Source organism: Colossoma macropomum, unplaced genomic scaffold (assembly GCF_904425465.1).
Source record: "Colossoma macropomum unplaced genomic scaffold, Colossoma_macropomum, whole genome shotgun sequence".
In the NCBI taxonomy this organism is placed as follows: domain Eukaryota; kingdom Metazoa; phylum Chordata; class Actinopteri; order Characiformes; family Serrasalmidae; genus Colossoma; species Colossoma macropomum.
The window spans coordinates 28,628,191-28,638,871 of NW_023494806.1; the positions used below are offsets into that span (position 1 = coordinate 28,628,191).

Genomic DNA, 10,681 nt, shown 5'->3' on the forward strand with positions numbered 1-10,681 from the left:
ACGCCGCGCTGGACTGAAGGAAGTGTTTATTATTTACATGTTTACTTTCTCCACTCATATAACTCAAAATCAGGTCTCTCGCTAACATCAGTTTCACGCTTGAGATGTCTAAACTCCATTCCTGTGTGTGATGTTAATTTTGCCCTTTGAAGCGAAGCCCCTGTTCACACCCAGACAAAAAGCTCCAGTGCAGTGTCTGCTGCTGCAGGTGTTGGCTGCGTCCCGGCCCGGCTCTCTGAGGGGAACGCTATCTGATCAGACTGCAGGGTCTGTGTCGTCGCTGCTGTCCCCCGAGGCTCTCTGTGCCACAGGAAACAACACATCATTGACTGCATCACACCTGATAAACAGCAGGTGAGTGTCAGGTGTGTGAACGACTCAGCAGTCAGGTAGAAGCTGGTGGAGTTTGGCCTGTATTAAAGTAGTTAAACCTCAGTTTCACAGATTCAACATGGTCAAATGTTTTCTGATCAATTACAATACAATGTTCATTTACAAAATCTGCATTAAACATTTACTGCAACTGTTGTGTTTATACACTCAACACTAGCAGCAATAACAACTGCACAGAGATGAAGTTCATCTAAACGATTTCCGCACGTTTGCAGGTTAAACTTTAACCGAATCAACACATCAGATTCTAGTTTGACTGCACAGGATTTTACCATACAGAGCAGTTCCTGTTCAGATCTGATCAACTTTCTAAGAGATAAGAGCAGCTGAAAGTATTTCTGACCTTTATTGTTTATTAGAAACAACAAAGAACATTTCTCTGGTCTGAATGTTACTTCAACAGACTCTCGTGTTGGCATGACGAGTCTCCCTCTGTACCTAATGCTACACTGTAGCTCCAGTTTGAGCTGTATTGTTAGCTCTAGTGTACTTTGGTGTAGCTTGTGCTGCTCTAGTGTAGCTCTAATTTTGCTTTGGTGTAGCTTTAGTGTTGCTCTAGTGTTGCTATAGTGTTACTCAAGCTTTAATATAGCGCTAGTGTAGTTCTAGTGTTGCTCTAATGTAGCTTTAGTGTTGCTCTAGTGTACGTCTAGTGTAGTTCTAATGTAGGTCTAGTGTTGCTCTAGTGTAGCTGTAGTGCAGTTCTAGTGTTGCTCTAGTGTAGTTCCAGTGTAGCTCTTGTTGCTGTAGTGTTGCTCTAGTGTATCTATAGTGCTGCTCTAGTGTAGCTATAGTGTTGCTCTAGTGTAGCTTTAGTGTTGCTCTCATGTAGTTATAATGTAGCTCTAGTGTTGCTCTAGTATAGGTCTAGTGTTGCTCTAGTGTAGCTGTAGTGCAGTTCTAGTGTTGCTCTAGTGTAGCTCTAGTGTAGTTCCAGTGTAGCTCTTGTTGCTGTAGTGTTGCTCTAGTGTATCTATAGTGCTGCTCTAGTGTATCTATAGTGCTGCTCTAGTGTAGCTATAGTGTTGCTCTAGTGTAGCTTTAGTGTAGCTGTAGTGCAGCTCTAATGTTGCTTTAGTGTATCTATAGTGCTGCTCTAGTGTAGCTCCAATGTTGCTCTAGTGTGGCTCTTGTTGCTATAGTGTCGCTCTACTGTAGTTTTAGTGTACTTTAAGTGTACTTAGTTTGGTGAATAGGAACACTGTCATGGTTGGAAGAGAAAGGCAGTTGAAATTCAAGGAGCCCTCACACACACTCACATCCTCTCCCTCTCTCTCTCTATCTGTGTGTGTGTGTGTGAGTGTGTGTGTGTTAGTGTGTGTGAGTGTGTGTTAGTGTGTGTTAGTGTGTGTGTGTGTGTGTGTGTGTGTGTTAGTGTGTGTTAGTGTGTGTGTGTGTGTGTGTGTGTGTTAGTGTGTGTGTGTGTGTGTGTGTGTGTGTGTGTTAGTGTGTGTGTGTGTGTGTGTGTGTTAGTGTGTGTGTGTGTGTGTGTGTGTGTGTGTGTGTGTGTTTGTGTGTGTGTGTGTGTGTGTTAGTGTGTGTGTGTGTGTGTGTGTGTGTGTGTGTGTGTGTGTTAGTGTGTGTGTGTGTGTTAGTGTGTGTGTGTGTGTGTGTGTGTGTGTGTGTGTGTGTGTTAGTGTGTGTGTGTGTGTGTGTGTGTGTGTGTGTTAGTGTGTGTGTGTGTGTGTGTGTGTGTGTGTGTGTGTGTGTTAGTGTGTGTGTGTGTGTGTGTGTGTGTGTGTGTGTGTGTTAGTGTGTGTGTGTGTGTGTGTGTGTGTTAGTGTGTGTGTGTGTGTGTGTGTGTGTGTGTTAGTGTGTGTGTGTGTGTGTGTGTGTGTTAGTGTGTGTGAGTGTGTGTGTGTGAGTGTGTGTGTGTGTGAGTGTGTGTGTGTGTTAGTGTGTGTGTGTGTGTGTGTTAGTGTGTGTGTGTGTGTGTGTGTGTGTGTGTGTGTGTGTTAGTGTGTGTGTTAGTGTGTGTGTGTGTTAGTGTGTGTGAGTGTGTGTGTGTGTGAGTGTGTGTGTGTGTTAGTGTGTGTGTGTGTGTGTGTGTGTGTGTGTGTGTGTGTGTGTGTGTGTGTGTGTGTCTGACCAGGTGATTATAGCTTTATAACTACAAACTGCAGGAAAAGGCTGATTATTAATGTAATACACAGGTTAGTTGAGTTAATAATGCTGTGTCTGCTCAGTGTGATATAATTATATCTGAAATGAACTGTAGGGTGTGTGTGTGTGTGTGTGTGTGTGTGTTAGTGAGTGTGTGTGTGAGTGTGTGTGTGTGTGTGTGTGTGTGTGTGTGTGTGTGTGTCTGACCAGGTGATTATAGCTTTATAACTACAAACTGCAGGAAAAGGCTGATTATTAATGTAATACACAGGTTAGTTGAGTTAATAATGCTGTGTCTGCTCAGTGTGATATAATTATATCTGAAATGAACTGTAGGGTGTGTGTGTGTGTGTGTGTGTGTGTGTTAGTGAGTGTGTGTGTGTGTGTGTGTGTGTGTGTGACTCACACTGCTGCCTCGCCCTGTGATAACAGCACACTTCTCTAATCAGCTTATCTCACACTCAGATGATTGATGTTGAGGTGATTAGACGTTAATCTGATTACGCTGTTCAGAAACACCCAGAGTAACGACTCCAGCTCACAGTCTGCTGAGATACGAGCTGATCAGAGCCTCACAGCACTCACTGCACACCGAGCTACCGCACTCAGAGCCCAGGTTTATATAGAACCAGGAACACCCAAAGAACCTTTTGCATCCTTAAAGTTTCTCTGCATGGTGTTGTGTTGTGTTGTGTTGTGTTGTGTCTGGTTCTATACAGCACCAAAAAGGGTTCTTCTATTGATATACGCTTGACATAATCACAACAGCTGGACTCGTTTTGGTGCTATATGGAACCCTTCTCAAAAAAGGTTCTGTAGAACTAGATACAACATTGTATTTAAGCATGCAAAGGGTTTTTTGAGTGTTCATGGCTTTGTATAGAACCACTTTACTAAAGAACCCTTGAAGAACCATCTTTTTAAAGAGTGTAGCACTTTCAGTGGTGGAATAGAACCAAGCTACTGAGGGACTTTACCTTTAAAACAGCATCTGAACTTCAATTGTTTAATTAACTTAAAATTGTAAAACAGCCTGAGTGATGAGAGGAAAACAGACAGTCATGCTCTCCTGGACGCCTCCTGGCTGTCACTGGTCAGGACTTCAGAAGCTGGACTGAAGGCCTTATACGTTAGATTAACTACCAGCATAATTAGGAAGTGACCGAGGAACCAACCATTCATGCTCTGGTTTATAATGGGGTGGTGAGAAAAAATGCCAATCTAGTTCTTCTGGAGGTTCTAGATACGACACTGACTGTGAATATGAGCTGTAGTCTAAGCAGTGTTCCGGTTAACTGTTAGGAATGGAAAACAGCGGCAGCTCTATGCAGGACTGTTTACTGAAAGAGTAAACAAGCTCATATTTATGTTTTTGTTGTTTTTTACTTTTTTAAAAATGTGAAAACTTTTGTTACCCTTTGCATGTAAAATTTAATGATGAACGCACCAAAATTACTTGTAAAAAAAAAAAAAGTTTCATAAACATTAATAACATTTTTTACTTCTTTTGTAAAATTACCGTTTTGGAGACTGTTTTGTTCCAACAGTGACATTAATGTTAATGTCTGTTGAAATAAATCATATCACTGCTGTGAAAACAAAGCCTTGTATCTCCATTTTTGTCATTTCTCAGTTTTTGACATTGTTTGAAAATAGCTGTTGCCCTTCTATGTGTGCAAATTTCATGATAAGTGACCAAACCAACGGCCCAAAAACGACTGAAAAATTCTGGTTCCATTGACTTGCATTAAAAGTAAAGTATGTTTCTTCCTTCTCCTGTAAAGTTACCATTTTGGAGATGCTGTTCCGACGGCAGCGATAGGGAATTTTTTATGTCTGTGTTTAATCTCGAGTGGCCAAAAACTGTACGTGTGCACCAGCGTTAGCCTAGCGATAGCATACTATTAGAAATCGGACAGTAATTAGCATCATTGTAGAAGTGTTTGTCTATTTTTAAGTGTGTTTTGACTTTGATGGCCCGGACTGAAGAGCTCTGATGGTCAGATACTGATCTCCACTTTAGATGACTGTATCTGCAGGGCTTTAGCTGAACTGACAGCACTAATAACTCACATTCCAGCCTGCAGGGCTGATGGTATCGTACAGGACAGGTGAGATTGATATCTAGAGGAAATTGAGCCATTGAAAGCCCAGCAGCAGTGGATGAGTTATGGGGAGGCGAGAGACAGAAGGCTTCAGGCTGTGGAGTGAAGATCTGTAGAAGCCTCAGAGAGCAACGTTCTGTCGTCCGTCTGTTGGTTTTGTGTTTTGATCAGAGTGTTTCTGTATTTTGAGGAGCGTTTGGTCTCAGCAGTGCTGTGTGGATCTGATACGAGTCCTGAAGTCTGATAAACCCTGAGAGAACCGGCGACTGGAGCGTAACAGGATGGACTGAGGAGATCAGGTGATCAACACTTTTCACAACCCGATATCTAATCAGTAGCGGTGAAGATCGTTTATTTCATTTCCAGCCATGAAGCAGAACTTATTCATTTTTCAGTGTCAGAAAAAACTGAAAACACATATTTAATAGAAAATTACCCAGAAGCCTCGACTTTCAGTTCCTCAAAGAATCTGCAGACACACCTCCAAAGTTCAGTCTTAGAAGCTGGTTGATCATTTTCTGAAGTAATCAAACCCATTCAGTGGTGTTGAGGTCTGGACTCTGGGGTGGTCAGTCCACTGTTCTGGGAACAGCAGCAGCTACTCTGATGTTTTAGCACTGGAGCTACGATGCTAATGTTGCTAACAAGTAACAACGTAAAGGTGCACAGACACCAGAGTGTCTGTCTGAGATGACTTTACAGCCTGACGAGGCAGGTCAGCTGTGGTTAGCAGTAGCTGTGAGCTGTAAAGAGCCTCATAAAGAGAGTCATAAAGTAATAAAGCTGTAATAGAACACAAACAGTCATAAAGACTTCAGCTAACAGTGCTGTGGGATTAAAAACAGTTCTTTTAACAGAATCAATGTAGCGGCTACATCACACTGTAGCTGCGAGCTAGCACACAGTGTACGCTAATGATAGATACATACAGACAGCACACAGACACATACAGACAGCACACAGACACATACAGACACATACAGACAGCACACAGACACATACAGACAGCACACAGACACATACAGACAACACACAGACACATACAGACACATACAGACAGCACACAGACACATACAGACAGCACACAGACACATACAGACACATACAGACAGCACACAGACACATACAGACAGCACACAGACACATACAGACAACACACAGACACATACAGACAGCACACAGACACATACAGACAGCACACAGACACATACAGACACATACAGACAACACAGACACATACAGACACATACAGACAGCACAGACACATACAGACAGCACACAGACACATACAGACAGCACACAGACACATACAGACACATACAGACAACACACAGACACATACAGACACATACAGACAACACACAGACACATACAGACAACACACAGACATATACAGACAACAAACAGACACATACAGACAACACACAGACACATACAGACAACACAGACACATACAGACAGCACACAGACACAAACAGACAGCACACAGACACATACAGACAGCAAACAGACACATACAGACAACAAACAGACACATACAGACAACACACAGACACATACAGACAACAAACAGACACATACAGACAACAAACAGACACATACAGACAACACACAGACACATACAGACAACAAACAGACACATACAGACAACACACAGACACATACAGACAACACACAGACACATACAGACAACACACAGACACATACAGACACATACAGACAGCACACAGACACATACAGACAGCACACAGACACATACAGACAGCACACAGACACATACAGACAACAAACAGACACATACAGACAACAAACAGACACATACAGACAACACACAGACACATACAGACAGCACACAGACACATACAGACAGCACACAGACACATACAGACAACACACAGACACATACAGACAACAAACAGACACATACAGACAACACACAGACACATACAGACAACAAACAGACACATACAGACAACAAACAGACACATACAGACAACACACAGACACATACAGACAACAAACAGACACATACAGACAGCACACAGACACATACAGACAGCACACAGACACAAACAGACACATACAGACAGCACACAGACACATACAGACAGCACACAGACACAAACAGGCAGCACACAGACACATACAGACAGCACACAGACACATACAGACAGCACACAGACACAAACAGACACATACAGACAGCACACAGACACATACAGACAGCACACAGACACATACAGACAGCACACAGACACAAACAGACACATACAGACAGCACACAGACACATACAGACAGCACACAGACACAAACAGACACAAACAGACACATACAGACAACAAACAGACACATACAGACAACACACAGACACATACAGACAACACACAGACACATACAGACACATACAGACAACAAACAGACACATACAGACAACAAACAGACACATACAGACAACAAACAGACACATACAGACAGCACACAGACACATACAGACAGCACACAGACACAAACAGACAGCACACAGACACATACAGACAGCACACAGACACAAACAGACACATACAGACAGCACACAGACACATACAGACAGCACACAGACACAAACAGGCAGCACACAGACACATACAGACAGCACACAGACACATACAGACAGCACACAGACACAAACAGACACATACAGACAGCACACAGACACATACAGACAGCACACAGACACATACAGACAGCACACAGACACAAACAGACACATACAGACAGCACACAGACACATACAGACAGCACACAGACACAAACAGACACAAACAGACACATACAGACACATACAGACAGCACACAGACACAAACAGACACATACAGACAGCACACAGACACAAACAGACACATACAGACACATACAGACAGCACACAGACACTATGAGTGAATATATTAGTCTGTAAGTTTAAAACGTGAAGCTCATTCCTCAGTAAACGGACTTATTTTAAGTGCTACATTAACTAGCAGTGATAAAACAGCCTCTTGACTGCTGTTTTGTTTTCTGGACTGATGATGAAAAAGCTGAAAAATGCCGAAAAATACAGATTACAGACAACAATTGTTGCTTAATTTACATTTAGTCAAAGAAAATACAGAATTCTAACCCAATAAAGCTTTAAAATGACATTTATTTTTTAACGACAGCATCCAGTAAGTGAGCTAGCTTTAGGCTATCAGGACTCTTCCACAGCATTAACTCTGAGTAAAACGATAGCAGCTAAGCTATATGAGCTACTGACTTAGCCTGACTGCTGCTGGAGATTCAGGATAGCTCTACTGTTTAATTGTTGAAGATACGTGAGAAGAGTTGGATGGTACGAAAGCTAACATGACAGCGCAGTGAGAGGCAGCGATATGAGTGAAAACAGACTAGCCACCTTAGCATTAGTGCTAATTCCACTGAGCACGCTGCTCGTCTCAGAATCTGGCATTAAATATACACAAACTCGTAATCAGGCAACATGGCAAACAGTTACAGCTGTTCTAAATAGTGTTTGAATAGCTTTAATGTATTTTACCATCGTACAGCGTACCGAATGTAGTGTAGCTCACCTGAAAAACAGATTAGCCATGTAGCATTAGTGCTAACTCATTCCACTCTGCTCGTCTTGGAATCTGGCATTAAACATAATTAATTAGGCAACATAGCAAACAATTACAGATATTATTAATAGTTTTTAGTAGTTTTAATGTATTTTACCATCGTACAGCATACTGAATGTAGTTTAGCTCACATGAAAAACAGATTAGCCGCCTTAGCATTATCGCTAACTTATTCCACTTAGCACTCTGGAATCTAGTCTGCCTCATGAAACACACAGGCACTTATAGTAAGGCAACTTACATATAAGAACAGATATACTTATATAGTTTTTGAATAGTTTGAATAGATTTTACTGTCATACAGCAAACTGTATATAGTGTAGCTCACACTGAATATAGTGTAGCTCACACTGTATATAGTGTAGCTCACACAGTGTATAGTGTAGCTCACACTGTATATGGTGTAGCTCACACTGTATATAGTGTAGCTCACACAGTGAAGACCAGAGCATCATTGTCTCACTAGACTGAGTGTAACAGTGGTGTTACTGAGCCGTGAGCTGCACTGTAAGTTAAAGCTGTAGCAGTAAAACTGATTGTTTTTCTCTGTACTGTACTGCAGTGAGTGTTCTGGCTGCTGATTGGCTGTTCAGGCTGTGATGTAATGACCCTGTATGTGTACAGCGTAATGTTTATCCTGCAGTAACGTGAGAGCGGAAGCTCTCTGTGTTCAGTTACCCTACACAGATATAGCATCACATACGTTCACCGTGCTACTGCTGCAGACCCGCTCAGAGGTCAGAGGTCACTCTCAGGGTCGTCCGACTCTCTCACATTACACCAGCGCTCTCTCAGACCCTCACAGTGCGGTGATAGTGAGCTCATGCTAATGAGATGCTAATGAGAAGAGTGAGAATACAGAGAGTATTATGTGCAGGTTAGTGTGTGTGTGTGTGTGTGGTTGGGGGGGTGTGGGGGGTGTGGGATAGCGATTATTTTAATAATCCATTGATCTACTGTTTGATCAGCGATACAGTGACCTTCATTCATTCAGAACAATATCGAATATTAATTATTATAATGTCATATTTATTATTATCAATTACGACTGATTTAAAAATTCAGATCTGAACAGCAAAAACAGGCATTTTAACCAGATCAGAATGTTTACATAAACAGTGTTCATACTGTACGTCCCTATGACATAGATATACAGTCCTGGGCAAAAGTTTGTGCACCCCTGGTTAAGATTCTGTGTGTTGTTGATGATCTGAGTGTAAATAAGTTACACATCCTCTACAGAGACTCACTACTGCACACTTCAGTACACACTCACTGTTTACTTACTGTATTACTGAGACGGAGATTCCAGAGTTTTATTGAGTTATTAATAGGCTCAGTAAATCCGACGGTAGGGCTAAACAACAGAATTCTTACTTTGCTAGTCCTCCGTTCATGGAAGACAAGGTAAGACATGAATAAGTCGACTTAGTTACAGTAGAAATAGGCAGTAATAAATTGTAATTAATCGTAATAATTAAATAGTAATCAAAATGGCCTGTGTCAAAAGTTATGGCACGTTTTATACTCTTTTATACTCTTTTTATAAATAGAAATTGTAAAAATTAGTAGAAAATGCCATATTTAACTGTGTTCTCAGTAGAGGACACACCTAAATACATAACTGTCTTTCTGGACAAATAAACACTGAATGTCCAGTTAAATATATTTTTAATTATGATGTTCTCAGGTGCCTAAAACCTTAGCTGGTGCTTCCTAAAGGTTAACAATTTTGTTAATCAAATAGAGCAAAATAATGGCTTTATTATTATTATTATTATTATTATTAGTAGTAGTAGTAGTAGTAGTAGTAATAGTACTCAGGGCCCATATTACCTCACAGACTGTCCCACCTGTATGTAAGCATGATAACACTCCATAATAATAATAATAATAATAATAATAATACAGTAATATTGTTTTTTTTATCACTCACAGTGTTATTACTCCTCATTACATCCTGTGCAGATGTAATTGGTGATGAACTCCAGCAGGTGGAGCTCTGAGGGTCCTCTGACCTTTAACCCCTCAGAAAGGTCTCTGCTGCTCAGTCTGGGTGGGGGGGGGGGCGATAAAACTGGTGTTATTGCAGGTGCCCCTCAGTGTCTCTGAGGGTCTGTGGGTGAAGCAGGTGGTCCACAGCTGAGGGGCTGTTACCAAGTCACACCTCAGCATTTGGACTGAAACCCTTTTGGCTTCACTGTCAGCTGTGAAAGCGTCTACCTGCTCCTTCACGACTAAACATCTACTACACACCTAAACATCTGCACTTCTACAGCACTTACACCCCCCAGCTCAGGGTCCGGTCACTCAGAAACACTGTCCAGTCAGAACACAGTTTATTAATACTTATTAATGCCTTAAAAGGAATTCATCATTAAAAATATAAATTATGCTCCTTCACAACATCTACTACTCATCTACACCCCCTCACAGTGTTCA

At 41.6% G+C, this 10,681-nt stretch overlaps 1 protein-coding gene across 2 annotated transcripts in view; it reads left to right on the forward strand.

The window, feature by feature from the left end:
* The first annotated feature begins 4,510 nt into the window (after positions 1 to 4,510).
* bmpr1ba (bone morphogenetic protein receptor, type IBa) overlaps positions 4,511 to 10,681 on the forward strand; it is an 18,732-nt gene continuing 12,561 nt past the window's right edge. For both annotated transcript variants that reach the window (XM_036597842.1, XM_036597843.1), the window contains exon 1: positions 4,511 to 4,900. The gene's annotated coding sequence lies outside the window, so the exon portion shown is untranslated. The remainder of the gene's footprint in view (positions 4,901 to 10,681) is intronic.